The sequence below is a fragment of the Schistocerca gregaria genome, chromosome 4 (genome assembly GCF_023897955.1).
Source record: "Schistocerca gregaria isolate iqSchGreg1 chromosome 4, iqSchGreg1.2, whole genome shotgun sequence".
Classification (NCBI taxonomy): Eukaryota; Metazoa; Arthropoda; class Insecta; order Orthoptera; family Acrididae; genus Schistocerca; species Schistocerca gregaria.
The window spans coordinates 249,542,915-249,566,906 of NC_064923.1; positions in this window are offsets into that span (position 1 = coordinate 249,542,915).

The following is a 23,992-nucleotide window of genomic DNA, read 5'->3' on the forward strand; positions in this document are numbered from 1 at the left end:
CATGTGTGCGACGAGTAGTGTATCTGTTTGCGTAACGTATGCATCATAAACTTTGCCATAGCGCAAGTGTTACTGACTTTAAGCCAATTCATGTTGTATTCAGTTTCATCCTTTAAAGTTGATCCGAATTGCTGTTTAAGCAAAAAGAAATTCAATGATCATTGTCAATCACTTCCTGTAAATCAGTCAAAGATTTTTGCAAGAATCAATGTGAGTACCGTATATGGTTTAATTCACTCGTTGAATCAGTCATGTTTAGGTAAATACGCGCTTAATGACACGGTAGTTTATATTCCTGAAAAAAATTCGGTCAGTAAACGTACTAATAAATGACTATAGGATCCTTCCATAAGAGGTGTACTTTAGTGAGTATCACGTAGTAAAATAAATATATGAATTTCCTGTAGGTAAAGGAAAATGAATGCGCTTTAGTTTCCATAAAGACAAGAAAATCGCTGTGTCCACGAAGACAGCTGCATCGTACTGCTTCACACACAAATCTTCAAAAACTTATCCACTTTGCTGAAAGAGAAAGAAAAATCTCATACACTAAAGTATGTTTTCTTGTAATCGTGAATTGTACGTCGTACCGGTAGTCGTGTAGTTTTTGTTTCCTGGTCGAGAACATGAGCAGAGAGCGGGAGACTTCGTATCCTAGCAATTGTTTTATGAGAGTCGCATTTTCTTAACTCTGGTCCAGACAGAACGACATAAAATTGCATAACTTATATACTATCCCACTTACACAAATACATATGTCCATGTCCTCACAGTATCAAGTAATGAGTGCTAGATTTCACCTAAATTACTTCACAGGATAAAAACAGTGTTAATGTTAGTGAGTTCATAAGTTCGTAACCATTAAACACGACCTTCGTAAATGTAGAATACGAATCTTACGAAGGCAGCCTGCATGCATGGTACTACACAATTAGCCTGTGTAAAGAATGAGATTCTATAACGACAGCAATTTTTATTCGCTACGTAAGCAGATTATTTATTTCGCTGTGGCTGATAAACATTTTTCCTCCACAATGACCTATGTACAAAATTTACGTTTGTTACGATGGAGAGCACACAAACTCTTTATGCCAAGCGTGAGATAATGGTTTTTTAAATAGGGCACATACCAAATAAGTTTTTCTTTCTCCTTTTTTATTGCCTACACGGCGAATCATTTCTCATTAACATCTATCAGTATTCATACACACGTATCGTTTTCATTCATACAGCTTCATATAATTAATATTCACCTTTCTTCTCATAGAACAGCTTCAATATAAATCGCAAATCATCAAATAATACTACGTGGTGGCATCATTGGCTCACTCACAACGAAATCCTCATCATCATCATAAAAACTACCTTATAAACTAAAATTCACATTCATTCTTTCACACTCATTTCAGCACAATCATTCACTCATGCTGGAGTATAGTATAGCATTCTGGTGGCTCTCAAATTCATCACAGTTATTAACATAATAAATTTTTTTTTTCTTGTACATAGTTTCCTGTTCTAGAAAATGCCTGTTTAAGGAGTAAGTTTGGTCGCTAACTTCGTTGTCCTTGGCTAGTAGTCAAATTATTCGTAGCATAGTAAATATAACGTAGATTAAATAGTTCTTGGATTGCATGTAATGTTTAACGTAGATTTGCTATAGTTTAATGCGTTATGATTCTTTGCATTGACTAACAATTAACACTAACATTTTAGCTGTAACTAGCACATCCTTTCTCTTTCTCTTACTTTACATACTGCTTTAAGTGGTGGTGGGCGTAAAGTCCTTTAACTTTCTGTGTTGTAGGGTATGCTAATAAATAACATCCAGGGTGAGGAATATCGACGATCCGGTATGGACCTGAGTAAACTAATTGCCATTTCTTAAGCAAACGTTTTAGCCTCGTAGATTTGGGATGGGTTGTGAGCAATACCAAATCATCAATTTCGAACACACGTGTCGGTCTGACCCGTTTATCAAATTTTTTCTTCCGGAGCTCCGCAGTGTGTGCCAGGGTAATGGCAGCTTGCCTTACCTTTTCCTGCAAAGAAATATCGTTCGAAGACAACTTAGGCAGGGGACTTGACCATGAGTTTTTTTTTTTGGTTCGTCTGATAATAACTCGGCAGGTGAGAATCCGGTTGAACTATGTGGCAAATTGTTCACAATGTACTCGAACGGAGCGAGGTATTCTATCCATTTGGAATGTTTTGTAGAAGAATGGATGCGCATAAATTGATTAAATTCTTTAAAAATTCGCTCAACGGGGATACCCTGCGGGTGAAATCGGGAAGTAAGAACATGTTTAATATCGGAATCTTGCAGAAATGATTTCCACTTTGCACTCGTAAAGCACGATGCATTGTCCGTTAGGACAGCGACAGGTTTTCCGACGCGGGCTAGGTAGTCGGCCGAAAAGCGTCGAATGATAGCCGCAACAGTGGCTGTGCGCAAGGCGTACAATTTCACATACTTAGTAAAAACGTCCAATATAGCCAAAATGTATTTAGCACCACCGCGGGATTGTGGATAGGGTCCGCCAATGTCTACGGAAATCAAATCAAGCGGTTGCTTTGGAAGAATGGGATGCAATTCAATTGATGCATGTTTGTTCAAATATTTTGCCTTCTGGCAAATGATACATTTGCGAATGACCTGCAGGACTCTACGTCGCATGTTAGGAAAATAGCAGAAGCGTAGGATCTTGGCGGCACATTTATTAATGCCATAATGTCCCCAGGTTTTGTGGGTGAACAAAATGAAGTCGTCAACATAAGCTTCTGGTAAACATACCAACCAACGCTCTGACACGAGATGGGAACGATGAAACAGTACATCATTGTTGATCTTGTAGTAATTTTGAAGATTAGAATTTGAATTCTGACATAATTTTGTTTTTACTGTAGACCACCTAGGATCGGCATCTTGTAACTGTGCAAAATCCCTGCAGATTCGGTGATAGTAGCGGTTGTAGGATTCGTCATACATTAACATGACCTGAAAGTCGGAAGTTTGCTCATGCAAATCTGAAAGATTTTTCGCATCGTGCGGAAGACGAGAAAGAGCGTCCGCAACAATATTGGTTTCGCCGGAGATGTAAATAATTTCGAAATCGTATTCTTGTAACGACAAACACCAACGAGTGAGCCGGGAATGAAGTAATTTGCAAGACAGTAAAAATGATAAAGCTTGGTGGTCTGTATAGATGCGTGTATGTTTTCCCCAGAGAAAATATTGAAATTTTCGCATAGACCAAATAATTGCAAGGGTCTCGCGTTCCGTAACTGAATACGATCTCTCGCATTCAGTTAAGGTGCGACTGGCAAAACTGATAGGTTTTACTATTGTTCGATCTTGTTCAACAGACAGTTGAAACAAAAAGGCCCCAAGTCCATAAGATGACGCATCGGTCGATAGGCAGAAGTCTTTTGACATGTCCGGATGACAGAGGAGTGGTGCGTGGATTAATGATTGTTTAATTTTTTCAAAATCGGCTTGACATTCTGTAGTCCATCGCCAAAGGGAATTTTTCTTTAGAAGATTTAGAAGATGTGGGCTGTTAAGAGCTTGCTGTGTCACGAACTTTCTGAAAAATGACGAAAGACCCAAAAATGCTTTAAGTTGTTTTTTGGTTCGGGGTGCAGGAAAGTTGCGAATTGCTTCAGTCTTTTTAGAGTCCGGCCTGATGCCTCCCGGCGTGATGGTGTGGCCAAGGAACTTAATCTGTTGTCTGGCGAACCTTGATTTTTCCAAATTGATTGTCACGCCTGCATCGGCGAATTTAATCAAAATTTGTCTTAGAAGATCGACATGTTCTTCCCAGGTGGCAGTCGCCACAACTAAATCATCCACATAGGGAGTGATTTGTGAAAGTAAATCTGGCCCGAGGACGTCGTCAAGCGCCTCGATAAAGATTCCTGCACTTATTCGTAACCCGAATGGCAAAACACGGAATTGGTATGATCGTCCTTCGCACAAAAATTCGGTATATTTACGTGATTCAGGATGTAGAAGAACCTGGTAGTAGGACGATCGTAGGTCGATATTAGTCAGAAATTTGGCGTTGTGAAATTTCAGGAGTTGTTCATCCAGATTTACAGGGCGAGTATTTACCGGTATAATAATTTTGTTGATTTCGCGTGCATCGAGAACAAGACGCACGCTTCCATCGGGTTTCGAAACTGACAACAAAGGGTTGCAATACGGCGAGTGCGAATTTTCTATGATTTTCCAACGTAGCATTCTGTTAATTTCCTGCATAACCGCTGGTTTTTTAGACCACGGTATATTGTAGTGTGTACGACAAAATCTTAGGTGGGGTTTGACATCCATCTTGTACACATACCCACGTATGATACCAGGTTTATCTTGAAAGACTACTGAAAATTGTTGAAGAAGGTGAAACAGATTCTGTTTTTGCAAATCAGTTAGATGGTAGGCTTCGGCACACTTTTCCCACAGAGTTTTACTATCAGCATTGTAAGAAGAATTGCAATTGTTTGTCATAGAAAAATTAGTGATGGGCACAGATTGTACTTTCAAGTGACGTACGTCCCGATAAGAATTGTTGTTATTAATTGTTTTAGATAAAGGTATCAAAATTCTTTGCTTTTCAACCGTCAATTGACAGATACCATTCCCTAAGTCAATCACTGCTCGATACTGATTTAAGAAATCGATGCCGAAAAGACATGGAACTGTTAAATTATCCACAACAAGGAAATGATAACGAACATTGACGTTGGAAACAACAAAAGTTAGAAGAGCTTGTAATTTGACATTTTTTGATTTGTTTCAGGGGCACCGATGATTCGGCAGTTCTGCACTGGAAACGTCGGAAGTTTAGAACCTTTATCTAGATCCAAGTACAGGGAACTAGAAATCACGCTTGCTGACGCTCCAGTGTCGAATAACACTTCTACAATGGATTTCTCTAACGATAAAACAGCAGTTGCCTGAACCGTTACCTTTGTCGTTATTACTAGACTTATTATTCTCGGCAAGAAGGTCATGTTCCATAGTGTGTCCGTCTTGAAATCTCAAAAAACAATTTGCAAGATTATTTGCGCCCGTGCTCACGTTCTCGACCGGGGTTTGGGCGCTTACGCCGGTCTGCTCATGTTTTCCGCCGCGTTATTAGGCGACGCATTTTGGTCATCACTTACCTCAATAATATTTATCCTTTGTTCATGGACATGTTTGGTATTCGGTGGAGTTTGATTACCGCAGTCCTGATTATTAGCATTGTTTGTTGGTACAAAGTGTCGTGCATTCGGAAACATATAATTGTAGTTGTGTGGTGTATAGTTCGGGTTTCCCCACTGCGGGGGTGGATAACTGACTCTAGAATTTTGACAATTTGAATTATTCTGCTGATATGGCGAATTTCTCTCAAAATAACCAGGGTTGTATCTTCCATCCTGACGTCTGTTTTGATTGTTGTTGTTTCGGTTACGGTTGTTGTTGCCTCTGGAGTACTGATTGTTGTTGAAACTACCATTGCGTCTGTTGCCATTACTATTACTTTTTCGGTAAAATTGACCATTACCAAAACTGTTGTAATTGTTGGAATTTTGGAATCGGGGATCGCAATATTGCTGCGAATATTGTGTGAAGTTGGGCTGTTGTGATTTTTGCCCCTGATTTTGAGGAAGCGGGTTTGCATTCCACATGTTACCGCTGTTGTTATTTTGATTGAAATTATGGCAATTGTTTTGGCGAGAGTTGGAATTAGCATTATAAATATGTGGAGTGTTCCCTGAATCTCCTCTAAACACAAGGTCTACTTCATTCAAATAATCTAGTAATTTCTTGATGTTAGTTTCCGGAACACCAATTAATTGTGTCCGGTAATGCAGGGGTAAATGACTTTTTAAGGTGTTAATCACATCGGCAAGATCGGCCGGTTTTGACCAATAAAGTGTTTTGTCCAGGTATCTTTCAAAATATTGACGCAAAGTTTCTTTACGAGGGTTGTATGGTTCGGGATTGTGAACTTCACGTCGAAGTTGTTTTTGCTCATGTTCTGACCAGAATTCCTGCAGAAAAGCCTCTTCAAATTGCTTGAAAGTTAAATTTTGCCTTTTTATTTCAGCTCCCCATCTGGATGCTCGCCCCCTCAACAGATTGCTTACAAAAAAAATCTTTTCCGCATCTGACCAGTTATGCGGAAACATTCCGTCAAAAGACCTAATAAAAACAATCGGGTGCACCGCTTGGGTATCATCGGAACTGAACGTTGGAAAATAGGCATGTTTAATCATGTTACCGTCAACAATACCGGCAGGCACTATAGGGCCTGAACTATTGTTCCCTTGTGAAGCTTATGGCACAAGGGTGGTTGAGAATTACTGTTTTGTGCGATCACTGAGAGCGGCTCTGTTTGATGTTTTTCGCTCGCAAGTGATTCGCTGTTAGACTGTGGAACAAACTGCACAGTGAAATTAGGCGGTGAACTCGTTGTGAGTGGGGTTGTAGGCGGAACAGTAACTACGTTAGAATCGGGAGTTAATAACTGAGAAATTTGGTTTTTTAAAGTGTTGGTCTCGGTTTGCACCTGCGACATGGCCTGGTGTAAAATCTCTTTTGTAGCGGTTTCTACCCTTTGCTCAATGAGCTTGTTGCAAATACCACATTCGTGCACTAATTTTTCTGCAATGTTTGCGTTACACTCTAAAGAAAGCGATTCTGTTTTTTCCTCCAAATGGGAAATTTTTTCTTTCATTTCTAATTGTTGTAAGCATACTACGCTAACTTGTTGAGTAATACCTTCGATATCCATCGAAATTTTATTTTGTGAGGTGGTTTGATTTTGCACGAAATTCTGAACTAGATCATTGACCTGAGCCTGAGCGTTCGTGACCTGATCCTACTTGGTTTTACATGACTGCATTTCGGAATTTGTCACTGTTTGATATTTAACAAAGGAATTTTCGTGAGTGTTTACACGACATGACAATTCGTTGAAACTTTCGGTCAATTGTGTCGTTTTTGAATTAAGTTCTGAGATTTGGTTAGCCTGTTTTTCCAGAGTAGATGTTACCTCAGAAGACAATTGATCGATTTTGCTGTGTAATTCTTTTGTACTCTGCTCCTGTTTATCAAATTTAGTGTCTAGTTTATCAAACCTTTCATTAAGGATGCTATCCATACTTCGCGTAAGAAGTTGTATTAAAATTCCGTACTGATTCGGATCAATGTTTGGATCATTGTTCCTTTCACTAGAGTTGTGCAAATTAGGATCGGAGTGGGAAATCCCTAGTTGGACACGTCTACTATCGTTTTCCATAGGGTCAGGATTAGTGGGTGTGTCACCTGATGAATTACTTTCGTTACTTAGTATTATTTGATGTGATACACCTGCAGTAAATTCCATAGATTCTGGGCTGGAAAAGCCTAGGAAAGGGGATGCTGATGATACAGTAGCATCACCGTTATCAGTTTGCTGTTGCTGTTGTTCCATTTTTGCCAATAATTAACAAACGTGAAATATACAAATAGTACACCCAGAATGGCGACGGCTTGCAAAGTACAAAAGATAAATAAAATTTAAATAGTTAGACGGTAATAACTATTACTTGATAGAATTTCCAAAAATGTCTGAATTATTATTGTGGTTGTAACCGTATTCGCTTAGCTAATCTGAAAGTGGTGACATGATGTAACAAACAGGATTGACTCATAACAATGACTTCTGCATATCTTACTGTTGAATTTCAATGTTACAATAATAGAAATTCCATTGACAAAGGGTATGATTCTTGTTTAGGGAAAGGCATGGGAAATGGGAATAAAAGTTAGCATAGGCGGGAGGCGCACGCTGGACAATGGCATAGCAGAACAAATGCTTTTGCACTACTCACCGCGCTGCGTTGAAGCTTGCAGAAATCTTGTTAATCTTGAAACAACGTTAGCTCTCGTTTTCATATTGGGCATGAAAGAGAAAATTACAGTTTTTTAGCCAATGTACAAGACAATAAATATTGCTACACGTATGATTTTACTTTAATTTGCCCTTGTTAAGTTCATTCCAGTAAAATCCGAAGATTGGCGTCCTGTAAACGGTCGCCAGTGTGATGTCCGGAATTAAAAAAAAAGGGTTGTAATTGTTGGAATTTTGTTTTGTTGAAAGGAAAGAAAGAAAAAAGGGTGAATAAAGGTGAAGGGAAGTGGTTCTATTTTTACTGGAATGAACTTATTGATGGACATCACAAAAATTTATTTTACCTATTTTTTTTTTTTTTTTACTCATCGAAGAAGACAACACAACACATATAAAAGAAATCATCACACTAATATTATCCACAGAATGATCGTTTCACAAGACACTTTCTAGCTCGACTGACTCTTAAGACTGAACAAGACTCGACTGACTCTACTCTCTCTCTCGACCACAGCCTCTTCACGTCCCTCTGGACCAGAGATTTCAACTGTGATTAGCACGCCGATTATTTAATTAATCGTACAGCCGCTGGGCGCGCGCTTGGCGCGTCATTTAAATGGGGTTAAACGCACACCGCGAGAGGCGTGGGCTAGCGGTGTCTTACAGGTATCGCCACACACCGGATACCACGCAATTCTGAACTGGTAACGCCGGTGATCAAGTGGAAAAAAATTGCCTCAATAACATTCGTACTCTCGCCAGTGTCAAAAATGAGCATTGTACGAATACCGCCTGCTATGGCTTGCACAACAGCCTGTACGAATTCACGATTCCGATCGGAAGTTGTTCCTTTATCTGCAAACAACTCCTGCCTCATGTCTTGGTCGTCAACCGTAGTGCATGCACAGCCTCTAGCACAGTTCTACCCCCATTCCGCCCGCGGCTGCCATCAGGGAGCACGACTCACAAGGGGAAGGCATCAGACACGGCCAACCGATTCGGCTCAAATTTGGCAGGTCGCTTGTGTAGAGCCTAAAACGAAGGACTCTAAGATATTTTGGGTCAACATCCGCGCAATTTTGAGAAAATCGCCCCTAAAAGTTAAGACGAGCAATCGACTCAAAATTGAAGGGATCGATAGATAATTGTAAATAGAGCATTTTTCATCATCAAGTATGGGGCCCGCAAACGCAAACTTTTCCAGAAATCGAGGAAAGAAACTTTTACAACTGCCGCTTCTGTAACCACATGGTAAACGTTTTTCGCTGACAGTGCCGATAGGGCAGCGGCCAAGGTAAACTGGCTGGGAATCGGAAAAACCGGGTTGGAATCTCGAAGAAACCTAGCGGATGTTATTCTTTTTTGCCGGCCGCGGTGGTCTCGCGGTTCTGGGCGCGCAGTCCGGAACCGCGCGACTGCTACAGTGGCAGGTTCGAATCCTGCCTCGGGCATGGATGTGTGTGATGTCCTTAGGTTAGTTAGGTTTAAGTAGTTCTAAGTTCTAGGGGACTGATGACCACAGCAGTTGAGTCCCATAGTGCTCAGAGCCATTTGAACCATTTTTTTTTTGTTATTCTTTTCGTTTGTATTTTTCCATATCTCAGTTGATAGGGATAGGAGGCTTAATAATGTAAGTAAATCAATAAGGAATGATAATAATAAGGTAGACAAATTAATTTACCAAACGTTGCGAGTTAGTAAAGTATTAAAGTTTTAAGCCTTGTCACATGAAAACAATTTCGAGTAAGAGTGCTGCAAAATCCTCACGAGGGATCACTGATAGCCAACCGCACGACGCTTGTTTACAACTAGGCACGGGACAGAATGCACGCGGGGAAAGTTACGTTGTCCCGGTTGCCTCTTCGTCATATCATAGTTGTGCACCTGGAAGAGTGAAGGTGTCCAGGACGAGCCTAATAGAGGTCAATCGGAAAGAATTGTTTTCCGTCATTAGGCTGCCGCGAACCTCACGGATGCATGTAGTGATTTTTCCATCGTTAATGCGCTGAATGAAATACGTTTTGTGAATGAATACGGTGTTCTTCTGTAAGTAACATATGACGAATACTGTATGTTCTTTGTAGTAATTAGCTCATCTGTTTATGCCGTAGTAACTAGTTTTTGTTTTCTGTATCATATCTTTCAGGTTCATAATCTGAATCATGGAGAATTTACACCCTTAGACTAGCGCTGTAATATGTAGTTGGGAGCCTGTCAAAGACGATGTCAAGCGGGAAGTTACCGACGCTGTGTTTTGGCTTATAAAAGTGTTGCAAGACAGATGCATTATCAACGCACTACCGGAAGCAGGCAGTTCTGTTTCTCGGCGTTTGAGAAATTTACGACACCCGTTCAACTTCAGTGTTGAGCCGTTAACTCAGTTTTTTATTACAGAGGGCAGCTAACCCTCTGACCGAAGACGCCGAGCTACCGTGCCGGCGACTATCGCTGCTGTCGGCGCAAAGCGTTTACCCTGTGAGTACAGAAGCGGCAGTTGTAAAAGTTTCTTTCCTCGATTTCTGGAGAAGTTTGCGTTTGCGGACCCCATACCCGATGATGAAAATGCTCTATTTACAATTATCTATCGATCCCGCCAATTTTGAGTCGATTGCTCGTCATAACCTTTAGTGGTGATTTTCTCTAAAACGCAGGGGTATTGACCCAAAATATCTTAGATTCCTTCGTTTTAGATTGTACACAACCGATCTGCCAAAATTGAGCCGAATCGGTTGGCCGTGTCTGAGGCCTTCCCCATGTCAGCCGCACTTAGTTTGTCGATGGCGTCGTAGTTGAGGTTGTCACCCCTGCCATCTGAACTGTGCGCACAGATCGGTCACCGTCTGTTGATGTACCGGCACGCGATGCATCACCGTTATGTTGTGAGCCTCGGTTGTTACTACAAATGTTGTCATGTCCATTACACATATCATTCCGTGTTTCTTGGTGCTGGTTGCAACTTCCCACATCCTCTTTTATCCAATCGATACTGTCCAGCACAGAAAGAAAATGTTCTAAGTCTTCGTCCGGAACTGTAATTAATTTTTCTCGGATATTAGGTGGCAAGTTTTCTGTTAACACCGGCTCGTCGCAATACCAGCGTAACCCTCCTAGTTTCAGGCTGTATTGTTTCGGCAGAAAGACCTTTTTTCGTAATCTGTCTTGTACTCCTGCCGAACAATATATCTACAGGAATGCCTTTTCAAATTGACTATACAAGGTGTTACAAGAAGGTACGGCCAAAGTTTCAGGAAACATTCCTCACACACAAAGAAAGAAAATATGTTATGAGGACATGTGTCCGGAAACGCTTACTTTCCATGTTAGAGCTCATTTTATTACTTCTCTTCAAATCACATTAATCATGGAATGGAAACACACAGCAACAGAACGTACCAGCGTGACTTCAAACACTTTGTTACAGGAAATGTTCAAAATGTCCTCCGTTAGCGAGGATACATGCATCCACCCTCCGTCGCATGGAATCCCTGATGCGCTGATGCAGCCCTGGAGAATGGCGTATTGTATCACAACCGTCCACAATACGAGCACGAAGAGTCTCTACATTTGGTACCGGGGTTGCGTAGACAAGAGCCTTCAGATGCCCCCATAAATGAAAGTCAAGAGAGTTGAGGTCAGGAGAGCGTGGAGGCCATGGAATTGTTCCGCCTCTACCAATCCATCGGTCACCGAATCTGTTGTTGAGAAGCGTACGAACACTTCGACTGAAATGTGCAGGAGCTCCATCGTGCATCAACCACATGTTGTGTCGTACTTGTAAAGGCGCATGTTCTAGCAGCACAGGTAGAGTATCCCGTATGAAATCATCATAACGTACTCCATTGAGCGTAGGTGGAAGAACGTGGGGCCCAATCAAGACATCACCAACAATGCCTGCCCAAACGTTCACAGAAAATCTGTGTTGATGACGTGATTGCACACTTGCGTGCGGATTCTCGCCAGACCACACATGTTGATTGTGAAAATTTACAATTTGATCATCTTGGAATAAGCCTCAACGTAAAGAGAATATTTGCACTGAAATGAGGATTGACACATTGTTGGATGAACCATTCGCAGAAGTGTACCCGTGGAGCCCAATCAGCTGCTGATAGTGCCTGCACACGCTGTACATGGTACGGAAACAACTGGTTCTCCCGTAGCACTCTCCATACAGTGACGTGGTCAACGTTACTTTGTACAGCAGCAACTCCTCTGACGCTGACATTAGGGTTATCGTCAACTGCACGAAGAATTGCCTCGTCCATTGCAAGTGTCCTCGTCGTTCTAGGTCTTCCCCAGTCGCGAGTCATAGGCTGGAATGTTCTGTGCTTCCTAAGACGCCGATCAATTGCTTCGAACGTCTTCCTGTCGGGACACCTTCGTTCTGGAAATCTGTCTCGATACAAACGTACCGCGCCACGGCTATTGCCCCGTGCTAATCCGTACATCAAATGGGCATCTGCCAACTCCGCATTCGTAAACATTGCACTGACTGCAAAACCACGTTCGTGATGAGCACTAACCTGTCGAATCTACGTACTGATGTGCTTGATGCTAGTACTGTAGAGCAATGAGTAGCATGTCAATACGAGCACTGAAGTCAACATTACCTTCCTTCAATTGGGCCAACTGGCGGTGAATCGAGGAAGTACAGTACATACTTGTAAGGTGTCAGGCAAATCCAACACCTTCCATGAAAACCCTGACATAATAAGCAAATCTAGTAGTATGTCACATAGCTCCGAATAAATCGTGACATTATATTAACCAAAGTAATACGAGTAACGAGAGAGCAAATGGAATACCACAGACTAACACAAGAATGCCTAAATGCATGTCGTACCTTCCCACCAAGAGACCGACACAGTTCCGAGGGGAGAAACGAGAACAGAAGCCGAGAGCAGAACCGTGTCAAGCTAGAAGGCCCTACGATAAGGGAGGGGCTGGACACCTACGTCGCCAGCTAACCACTAGGGCTCACCACCAGCACGTTTTAGCGTGAGACTTTTTCGCGTCTCAGGTACGTCAAGGACCACCCCCCAGCCCATGTTAAAAGCTAGAGCCCTCCAGAAAAACAGTATAGATCTTACGATTACACAAAAAGGGCCACTACCACCCGCAAGTTTTAGCGTGAGACTTTTTCTCGTCTCAGGTACGTCAAGGACCACCCCCCAGCCCATGTTAAAAGATAGAGCCCTCCAGAAGAACAGTATAGATCTTACGATAACGCTAAAAGGACCACACCAGCTGCAGGTTTTAGCGTGAGACTTTTTAGCGTCTCTGTTACGTTGCAAACTTTAAAAACATTGCCCCATCACGAAAAGTATAACGTTTCTCATTGGATAGACAGAATTTTTGTAGGCGGAGCTTAAGGTTAACATTGAGACCCTGATTGGTCAGATGAAAACATAGCCAGATAGTTTTTTTAAACTAACATCGGTAAATTGTAGTAAGGAAAAGTTAGAGGAGAGTTGGTTCCGAGACGGCGAGCTGGATAGCTGCTGCGCCGGCCGCTGCCGCCCTGACGCTGCTTAAACACCGACAAGGTAATGAACGCACGCGATGCCGCATTTTTGAGCGCATAAGGCTTCACTCAGAACTGCAGAAGTCTCATCTGTTACACCCCCTTTTTGCGTAATACTAGTGTCGATCGTTAATTAAAACTCATGATGTTCACATTTGCCACTTGAAGAACAGATCTCAAACGCGATGATTTTTCTTTTATATAGTTATTGAGAAGCCACATCAGCCACTGTAATTTACGACAAGTTAGATAAGTAATTAAAGATAATTGAGAGTCACTGTAGACCATTTTGATAGTTTTCTCTTTTGTGAAACTTAAATTAAACCTAGATTATAGATGTGATATGGCATAGGTCATCCTTCGATCGACTGTAGAACTTGGAAATCCATTCAGGGAATATTCGTTCACATTTTTGTTGAACACAGTTGGTTTTTACCATCCTGTATTAAAATATTTCCTTTTATCAATAGTGCAATTTATAAACGATGTTTTGTGAGTAGAATAAAATTTCCAATGGTAAACTTAACTGCTTTTTCGACGTTATTTTACCAGATAACTAAAAATAGGAAAGCCTTGAACCCTTTTCACCAAATTTAGTTAGTATTAAGATTCTTTTACAGGGAGTGCAGTGGAGCTGACGCTGAAATCATTTAGTATTTGGTTATATCATCGCTAGTCTCACTGAACTCTTCTGAATTCTACATGTCATGTGTGGTCTGGCGTCTCCTTACCAGCAACAGGTCCCAGGTTCAAACTAGCCAATTCCCTAAAAAACACGCTCAGAGCGTCGTTGCGCGAAAGTGGTAAGGAGACACGATATAGAACAAACAGACACCACCATGAATGCTTAGATACTGACGAAACTAAAATGAGCTCTAGCATGGAAATTAAGCGTTTCCGGACACATGTCCACATAACATCTTTTCTTTATTTGTGTGTGAGGAATGTTTCCTGAAAGTTTGGCCTTACCTTTTTATAACACCCTGTATGTATCATAATTCTCGACAGCTTGTGCCGCCCACAAGGCTCCATCGCTCTGAATGTGCGACGCTACGAACTATATGCGTTGTCGTTGGTGCCACGTTTTAGGGAGCACAATCCTAAATGACCGGATAAATCCAATCGAGTATACTGGCTTCTTATCTGGTATGAATACTTGAAACTTCCAGTATTTAATAGGCTCTCATCCATTAAAATGCTCATCAAAGAACTGTTCATCACCGTCGCTCTAGGCGATTGTTGTATGTGGGGGTGCTCTCTCTGATACTCTTCATAAACTGATCCTGTACATTCCGGATCAGATTCATACCCGTTACGCATGTGTACGTCAGGCTGCGGTACACTACGTGATTGTTGGGGTAGTGTTCACGCATCACGACGAACGCTCTGGATTTGTGTCGTGATTTTTTCACGCCACTTTGGTATTTCGTCCGTCACAACCTGCTTAAGCTGTTCTATCTCGGTGACTATTATTTTCTTACGTTTGTTTAATTCTGCGGTTTCTTCGCCGCTGGCGCTAGCTTTCGCGCTCTTTACTTCGGATTTAATCCGATCACTTATAATTTTGTCTTTTTCTCTCAACCAGTTATCGAATCCTTTATTTATAGTCCCACTTTGCTAAGCTATTTTAGCCGTAGCAGCTGGATCCGGTTCGAGAAATAAACTACTTACCACCTGCGCTAACTGTGCAACGGACTCTTCCGTCTTTTCTTGCTCCCTTTCCACTGACTCTTCAATGGTTTTCTGAGCAATTTGCACAGCACTGACATCTCTCATTAATTGAGTTACTGTTTCGGCCAGGTCTTTAGTGACATTTTGTATTGCTGAGACTTCTTTCTTCATACTTTTAAAGCCAGCATTATATTTCGCTGCTAGTGCTTCATCGCTTTCCCTTTCTCTCGCAATTCTCGCGTTCTCTTTCTTTTGTCGCTTGCATATCATCGCGTTCCCTGTTTTATTCTGTGATTTGCGCGTTATCTTTCCCTAGCAGCTTGGGCTTTCTCGCTTTCTCTTTTCTTTTGCAACTTGTGCTTCATCGCATTCGTTCATCAAGAGTGCGATTCTGCCTAATAAAGCTGCAAAAGGGTCTGCAGTGGGTGCAGGGCTTTGTTCGGCGCCCCTTGCAGATTGAGACTGCTCAGTCATATCAGCTGCAGCATTATCTGGTTCAGTTTCTATTGCTACCGAGTCAGCTGCAACATTGCTAACACCGGTATCTTCGTTAGTAGTTTCTTGTACAGGGTCCATGTTTGCGAATTTACCAATTTTGCTCATTTCACAAACAATTATGCCTAGAGATGGAATCTTCCTTCGATATAAACTGAATAACTAAACGAAACTTTATAGACACAACAATGAAATTACCTAACCTGCAAAAGAACAAGACAACATAACATATGAAAATTTGCTTGCACCTCTCATCTACGCCGCAGTGCAATAGTAGCTACACTATTCTACGCTGAAAGGACAATAAAATGATTCTACTGACCACGAACTGATGCGACTATGCAGGGCAGAGCTACTACAATATACTGCGATGGCAAAATGGCTGGCTGGCTGACTGACTAACGTGCCGTCCTAAGGCACGTGTGGGGGCAGGATAAGCACTTGCGTGCTGTGCCTGCACGACCAAACTATGTGGGAAGGAAATGTCTCTAATGGGTGTGTGGGTCCTCTCGGTTGATGGGGGTATTACTTGGGGCTGTTAGAAAGTGTGTCACTTCCACAACACCAACGGGTAATAGGCCAGTGGTGTGGTTGGTAGCCCAGTTCCTGGATGAGCCGGTTGCGGGAGTGATCCGCTTTTTTATAGAAAACGATCATGCAGCGCCAGAAGTCCGGTATCCTCATGGAGAAAGGTGTAGAATCGGGGGAGGCGCAGCGGTAGCTTAAGCGCCTTGTTTTGCACCCGCTGGAGGGAGAGTATCCAGCAGTTGGAGACATTGCCCCGCACCATGGCCACGTACTCCAACACTGGGCGCACCAGTGCCAGATACAACGTGATGCCGTGGTGGGGAGGTAAGGTTGACTAGTCGCACACCGAGATATGTCCAGATTTTGGACCACAGGATGGGGCCTCCCACGATATGAAGGGGTTCCAGATTAGGAGGTACTTTCCGCCTTGTGAAGGTAACCCCCTCGCTCTTCCCGGCATTAAATTCGAGACGCCACTTGGTGGCCCAAGCACCAAGTGTTTCTCATCCTTAGGCGGCGTCCCATGTGGTGCACATTGATACTGTGAGTGAACAATGCAGTGTCGCCCGCATAAAGGGCCAACTCCACTGTGTCCACCCTGCTTTGAAGAGCGAGTAGAGCAGGGGGAAAAGTACGGACGGACCCCTGCAGTACTCCAGCATGGATGGGCCTGGCGGTGGACGTTTCCTTGTCTGCCTGGACTTGGAAAGTCCTGCCAGAGAGATATGACCCCAGGAGGACCCGGTGCGACATCAGTACCACTTGCACTAACAACCTGTACACGAGGCCATTGTGCCACACGGAGTCGAAGGCACAGGAGACGTCTAGGAATACCGCCCTGAGGTATTACCTAATCTCCAGCACCCTCCTAACAGGCTCCAAGAGGAGGAGCTGGTAGGACGTGGCGCGTCCGCTGCAGCTGCTTATCTGTGAGGAGATGTTCCTGGTTTACATGTTGTAGGAGCCGCTTCACATATAGCCTCTCGAATACCTTCGAGAGGGATAGGAGAAGGCTTATGGGCCTATAGCTGGACGGCAGCCGAGGGTCTTTGTCCTGCTTCAGGATGGCCATCACTTTCGCATACAGAAGGGTAAGCAGCCGAAGCAAGTATCTGGTTAAAAATATCCGCCAGACATAGATTTCGGGGTAGTGAGTTCAGGATGCCGTCATTGCCACAGGCCCTCCAGGCGTTAAGCAACCAAAATAGCGAAGCGACCTCTTCGGCGGTAATGGCTTCAATGACGTCATCTTCCTCTCTTGCAGCAAGGAAGGTTGGAAGATGTTCTTCCATGAGGAGCGTCATATGGGCCTCGTCAACGAGGTCGACCAAAGCCATGAAGTTAGCTCCGAAGGTATCCAACAGGGCGCTGACCTTGGCGCCCGGCTCACAGAGGTCGTCTTGGCCAGACAGCAGTGGGGGAACGCTCTGCCTGTGGCGCAGGAAGCCGCGCACAACGCGCCAAGCGGTGCCATCGTCCAGGTCAAGGGACTGGACAAAGTCTGCCCAAGCCCTTTTGCGGTGTGCTTGGACCCCTGTGGAGATGGCACATCGCATGCAGTTTATGCAATGTTTCGTCACTGGCTACCTCATGAGTTGCCACTCACGAAAAAGGCAGTTTTTGGCTACAATGGCCTCTAGAACTGATTGTGGGAGGCGGCGAGACTAACCCATGGGGGTGGGGACATCCAGGAGTGGCAATGTCTGCAGCACATAGAAGTGCCTGATTTAGAGAGGCAATGGCCACTTTGGCTCTTACCTCCACAGGGTCAGGTGCATCAGGAAGGTACGTCAATACCTCGGTTTGAAAGCGCTCGATATCGACCTTTCCGTAGGACAGACGGCCAACTTCTATCCCACCACACCGACGACATATGTGTCGAAGATCACTCGTACATGATCAGATGACAGATATGTCCTCGTTGTGGCACATGTAAACTGAACGACCCTCTCAGAATGGTGATGTCAAGCACATCAGGTTGTCAATGAACTGGGTAAATAGTGGGGTCAAAGGGCCACAGAATAATGGCGCCGTCTCGCAGAGCAGCACGTTCTAGTTGGCGCCCGCTGGCATTGGTGAGGTGGGAGTTCCATCGAGTGAACTTCCTGTTGAAGTCCCTTGCGATGAAAAGTCCCCCCCCCCCCCCTCCCATGGCCAGCAGGGTGTCGAAGTCAGCTTCTTGCAGTACACCCTGCGGCACACTAGTGGCCTCATGGGTGTCTAGCTGGGGCAATTGCACAGGAAAGTGCCACAACGACGACCTAACGTATACCACCGTACCGCCGCCAGCAGTCAGCCGGTCTGTTCGATAGCAGCGGCAGTAGTTTGCTGCCTTAACATGGACACCTGGTTTTAGGAATGTCTCGCAGATGAGGCAGATATCAACTGCCTCATTGTGAAGAAATTACCTCTGCTGTGGTAGGAGACTATTAGTGTTAAAAACGCAGATGGTCAGGCCATGAATGTTATTATTTGCCATGGCTGAGGGACAGAACGGCGGCCTGGAGGACCGCCGCGACTGCGGGGACAAGTGGTAGGAGTTGAACCATAACACAATTTAAGGTCTGCAGTAGAGTTTGCAGATCACTGGTAACAGCGCTCGCAGCTGAGGGCGCAGGTGCCTGGGGGCCACAGCCCGACTGGCTCTAGTTGTGAGCGAGATTCTGAATAGAAGGAGCAGCCCGTCCATCCTCAGCACAGGCTGGGGGAGGAGGGGGTGCCCTGGCAGCGTTAGGAACAGCCTGAGTACTTTCGGCCAGTTGTGACGGCCGGGAAGGTTTGCGGCGCTCCCCATGGGGTGGAGCCTGCTGTTCTGCAGTCTGCCCCTTAGCAATGACCGCAAAACTAACGCCAGGCTGCACTTCTCAGTGCCGCCATGCCACATCTGCGTATTTTAAAAGCACTGCACCCTCCTGTAGCTAGCCACATGCGGCTCACTCCAGTTGCAGCACTGAGAGGGATCTTCGTGTTTTTTGGAACATTATTTACTTTGGTGCAGGCCTGCGCACTTAACACAGCGCACAGGCATGGTACAATTGTAGGCCACGTGATCCACGCCCTGACAAGTGGCTTCTTTCCCTTGGTCTGGAGTGGTTCTATCGAAACATCAATGTCCGCAATTGACTGAAGATCTTGCGGTCGTCCTCGTTGTCGACCAGGACAACGAGGAACAACGGCATTTTCTTGTGCATCCTGGGGGACATCATCTGCTCGATTGTGCGGACGGTGTAGCCCACATCTGCGAGCTCTCGTTTCAGATGGTTGGGGTCCATCCTAAGGCGGAGGTGGCGGGTGACCACCTTCAGAAGTTTGATGGACTCTGCATTGTGCGTGTAACAATGCAGCGTCTGTGCCCTAACGAAGTCCATAAGCTTCTTATGGTCATCAGTGGAGGAGAGGATGACCTTGCAAAGGTCATTCCAGTAACTTTGAGTGACTTCACGTCGACGACCTCTTAGATCATCCGCCGGAATTTCATGAAGTCCTCTGTCCACTTCATGACTACCGGCGGTGGTCGGGATGGCTTTCGCACCTGAGCAGCGGGCTCAGCTTCCATCCCCTCTTTAGGCGCCTCTGCAAATCGATTTGACGTAGGTAGGGACGGGGGTTGCACTTGCTCGAGCCGTTTGGGCTTGTGCCGTGGGCGCCGCAACAGCAGCCTTCTTCTTGTTTTGCCTCCTGTCTTGTAAAGAAGTGGTTGCGGTCGAATAGTCTGTATCTGTGGCTCGGCCAGGCGTTTACGCGAAGCCTGTTGTACGTCTCCGCCGATAGAAGTGATTCTAGATTTGCCTCTGGGATATGCAGTGCATCTGTAGCCCAATTTTGTCCTGTACAGTCATTGTAGTCTTGGTCAATGTGTCCATGTGGGGCAGAAACTGGCGTAGTAGCGGCTTCTTGGCTGGGATTGACCGATGGGGCAACCGGCGGGGCACTGGCTACTTGATTAGCCAGTTCTAGTGGCACAACACCCTGCGGGGCCGCCTCTGGCGAGACAACGTCATCTTGAGTTGTTGCGTCCGGTGGGGCTGCCGACGCTACAGTCGCCTCTTGCGTAGCCGCGCACCGCTGGTCGCACGGCAACAGAGGAAACTCCCGTGGCAGCTGGTACGTCCTATAGGCGCGGAGGCGCCTTTCGTCAAAGGCACTGCCCGGATAACCATGTGCATGTGCCAGTCTGTCAACAATGAGGAATAGCTCCGTGGCAGAGAGCTCCTGTGGGTAGTCCGAAGCGTAAACCTGAGTCAGGTGCCTATCCGTCGTAAGTGGGGAGCCGGATGGGGCCGCCTGAGCAGGATCCGCGGGGCGGCGAGCCGCCACTCCCTTCCCAGTAACACGATCCTCCTCGTACGGCATCTCTAGCGCAAAATGCAAGCGACCGTACCTTTTATGCAGAGCTGCAGCGTGGAGTAGAGGTGAAGCTCGTCATCTACAATACGAATCTTTTTCCCCTTCTACATCATTTCCTCTGTACTCCATCGCTGCAGTTGGTTCATCAAAAATAAAACAAACAAAAAATTAGTACATTCACGAAATTTAGTTCGAGCCCCGAACTTTAGTCGTCTTTCAGTGCTAACTGAAAAATAAATGCGGGTCGGTGTGGCCGTGCGGTTCTCGGCGCTACAGTCTGTAACTGCGTGACCGCTACTGTCGCAGGTTCGAATCCTGCCTCGGGCATGGATGTGTGTGCTGTCCTTAGGTTAGTTAGGTTTAAGTAGTTATAAGTTCTAGGGGACTGATGACCCCAGATGTTAAGTCCCATAGTGTTCATAGCCATTTGGACCATTTTGAAAAATAAATTTAGATAAGAGGAAATTAACTGGAGTGCCGTTAAATAAAAAAAAGCAACCAAGAAAGAAAAAGATAAGTTGGAATTATCACACGGCACAGATGAGGGGTTTTTTGCAGAAATGATGTAACCTATAAGTTTCGTGTTTTTAGAGAAAAGGAGTGACAGTTAAATAAACAGTGTAAATTAACTATTACTGCCGCCAAAGTTGCTTTTTATACCGTGAGTGATATTATTAAATGTAAATATGTGGCCTCTACATGAGCTTAAAAATTGCATTTTCGGTGCCAAAATTGTGTATCACACCACTTTACAACCAAGAAAAAATTGAAATTTTGTTGGTGTATTCCACAGTTTCGTACTTTTAAAAGCCATTGTTGATCTCTACGAACAAAATATCTATTTATTGCCAGAATGAAGTAACCTATAGTATCATAGTTTTAAGAAAAACGATGGAAATAAAGCTATTTCAATTAAATAATTATTGTGTGTTAAAGAAAATAAGCAACATCTATTTCACATTTTGCTACAAACATCAGATTCAATTACAACTTCCTTCTTTACTGACATTAGTACTCAAAATAATGTAACTTTTTAAGGTAATAACTACAGAAATTCCTAGACATTTCTCCCAGTATACAAGCAACCACTCATTTTGCCTTCTTCACTCAAAGATATGTCTTTATCAGATTCTGGAAGTGTTGCCTGCGAATTAATAATATCTTCATAAAAGCTGTGATGGATGGGAGGAACATATTTCATCAGCTTCCTTAAATCTTTAGCTTTAACATGTGGTATTGTAAGTTTTTTCACCTCACATAACTTCGAAAGTGTGACAAAACCTGGTTGAAGTATTTGACGTCCTTTTCTGGTTTTCTTGCAAATCATGGGCCTGTATGGCATTCACCGATTTTTTATGTTTCAGAGGAATCGATTTCAAAAGGTTTTTCCCTGTGAAATTTCAGCCTGTATCTTCAGCCAGATGATTTTGTCACCGTCCATAAATATTTTCTTCTTAACTGTTATATCTTTCATAGGCTTGGTTGTTTTACAATCGTCTTCCTGTAGATAAGCGACTTTAAATTTGTTTCCTCTCGTCTTTGCCACCCCAGTAATTCTAATAAGACTTTCAGCATCAAAAATATATTGTTCTTTCTTCATCCCATTATCTATATACCGGTATGAGAAATCCTGGGCACATCCCATTAAAGAGTGTCCTGATACAAAATATTTCAGCTCAGTTGTATCGACACTAATCTCTGGATTGTGACAATAATACAGCAATATAAGAGACAGATTGAAACTTCGATTTTGTCCCCCACAAGTATCACTACAGCATGCGAATTTCGTTACATGCAATTGAAGATTTTTCATATAATGCCAAATACATGAAGCAACTTCTTGCGATCCTCTGCCCAGCAATACATGGAACCTTTGCCTTCCACTAGACTGTGGATATAGAAATTTAAGGAGCTTAACTGCCGTAGATAGCAGCACCTGTATCTCAGAAACTGGGCGTTTAGGCAATGAAAGATCACTCTGCGAATCAAATGATGGTAAGCGATAAGATGGCGGAAAGTGAAGTTAGCAGATTATGTGAAACGTGTAATAAAATAGTAAAACAAACGGACATAAGTGTGATTTGTGGATTATGGTGTGGGAACTTGTTTCACAGTGAATATGTTGAACTTACCAACAGTGAAACAGTGAAGTTCGCCTGGTAAATAGTTCAAAAGGAAAAATTAAGTTCTGCTGTGGTGCATGTGAAATTAGTTTACACAAAGGACCTTTGAAAATGGCGTCTACAGCAAAATATCAACAGCTTGTTACTGGAATCAGTCATAGTAGCAGTGAAAAGGTGAAGGTAGGCGACGATATAACAATCAGTGATGAATGTAAAAGTTATGATATGCAAGACAACTCACGAAAACAAACCTGTAAAGGGCGTGGAGTTGAACTGCTGGAAATAGAAAACAGTACTTGTCATGTGAATAATACGAAAAACCTCCTGAGATTAACCAGTGCAGGTGAAGGTTTAACGAAAACAGTAAATCAACTAATAAAAGACAGTTCTAAAATGAGAATACAGCTCGGTACAGTGATAGCCACAAACTGTAGATTAGGATAGCTAGCATCACATCTGACAATATCATCTCGCAAAAAAAGTGGAAAACCCGGAAAAAATATCACACTGATTGCTAAAAATAGCAACACTAAATGGCTAATAGCAAATCTAGGGTCGACTACTGAGTCTGTAACACGGCCCTGCTCCATTTATTCGAAATTCGAATTTAAGTTCAACACAACCTCCTGTATTACTTGAAAAACAAATTGAGTGTGCAAACGAAATTTTTTTTTATCCGCAAATAAACGGTAGTGAATCAATAACCCACAGAGTAAACCAGAATCCCTGTGTGAATACTACAAGTATTTCCTCTTACAAAACAAAAACAGGGCAAGAAAACACTGCAACAACGACAGATGCATGTAACAAATCTGAACAAACAAATAGGCCTACCAATAAAGAGCTTACAGTCCATGAAGCGACTGAAGATGGATGTGTTAGCAATACTTCTTTGAACAATTCGAAAGTTGGAGCCAGTATAAATGAAACCAGTCCCTACATCTTAGCCAGTCTTTCAGATGAGAAACCTTCACCCAATACAGATACAAATTGGCGTGATGTACAGTCTAGGAAAAAACATTTCGACCTACAGATCAGCAAGTATCATTCACAACACGAAAACAACAAACCAGCAACATACACAAAACGAAGCAGAATGCATCTGCACAACCAAAAATGCTGTATGCAACTGCAGTAAAGAAAAATTTCGAGGAAAAAAGACCTCGAGCATGTACCATAGCATCAGTCAGAAATTCAAGTACTAGAGAAAGAAAAAATCAGATAATAGGCACTGGTGAAGAATAAGGAATGCTATACGGCGAGAAAAGAGCATGGTTTCATTAATGAAAAGTGAAAAACGGCACAACAACGGAAAATGTAACCAAATTCTTTGAGAAAATCTTTCCAGGTTATAGCAACTTTCATGTAGCAAAGCTGGAAACAAAGGGTGTGAACAGCAGCTTCAAGACTGGTGTGGACTT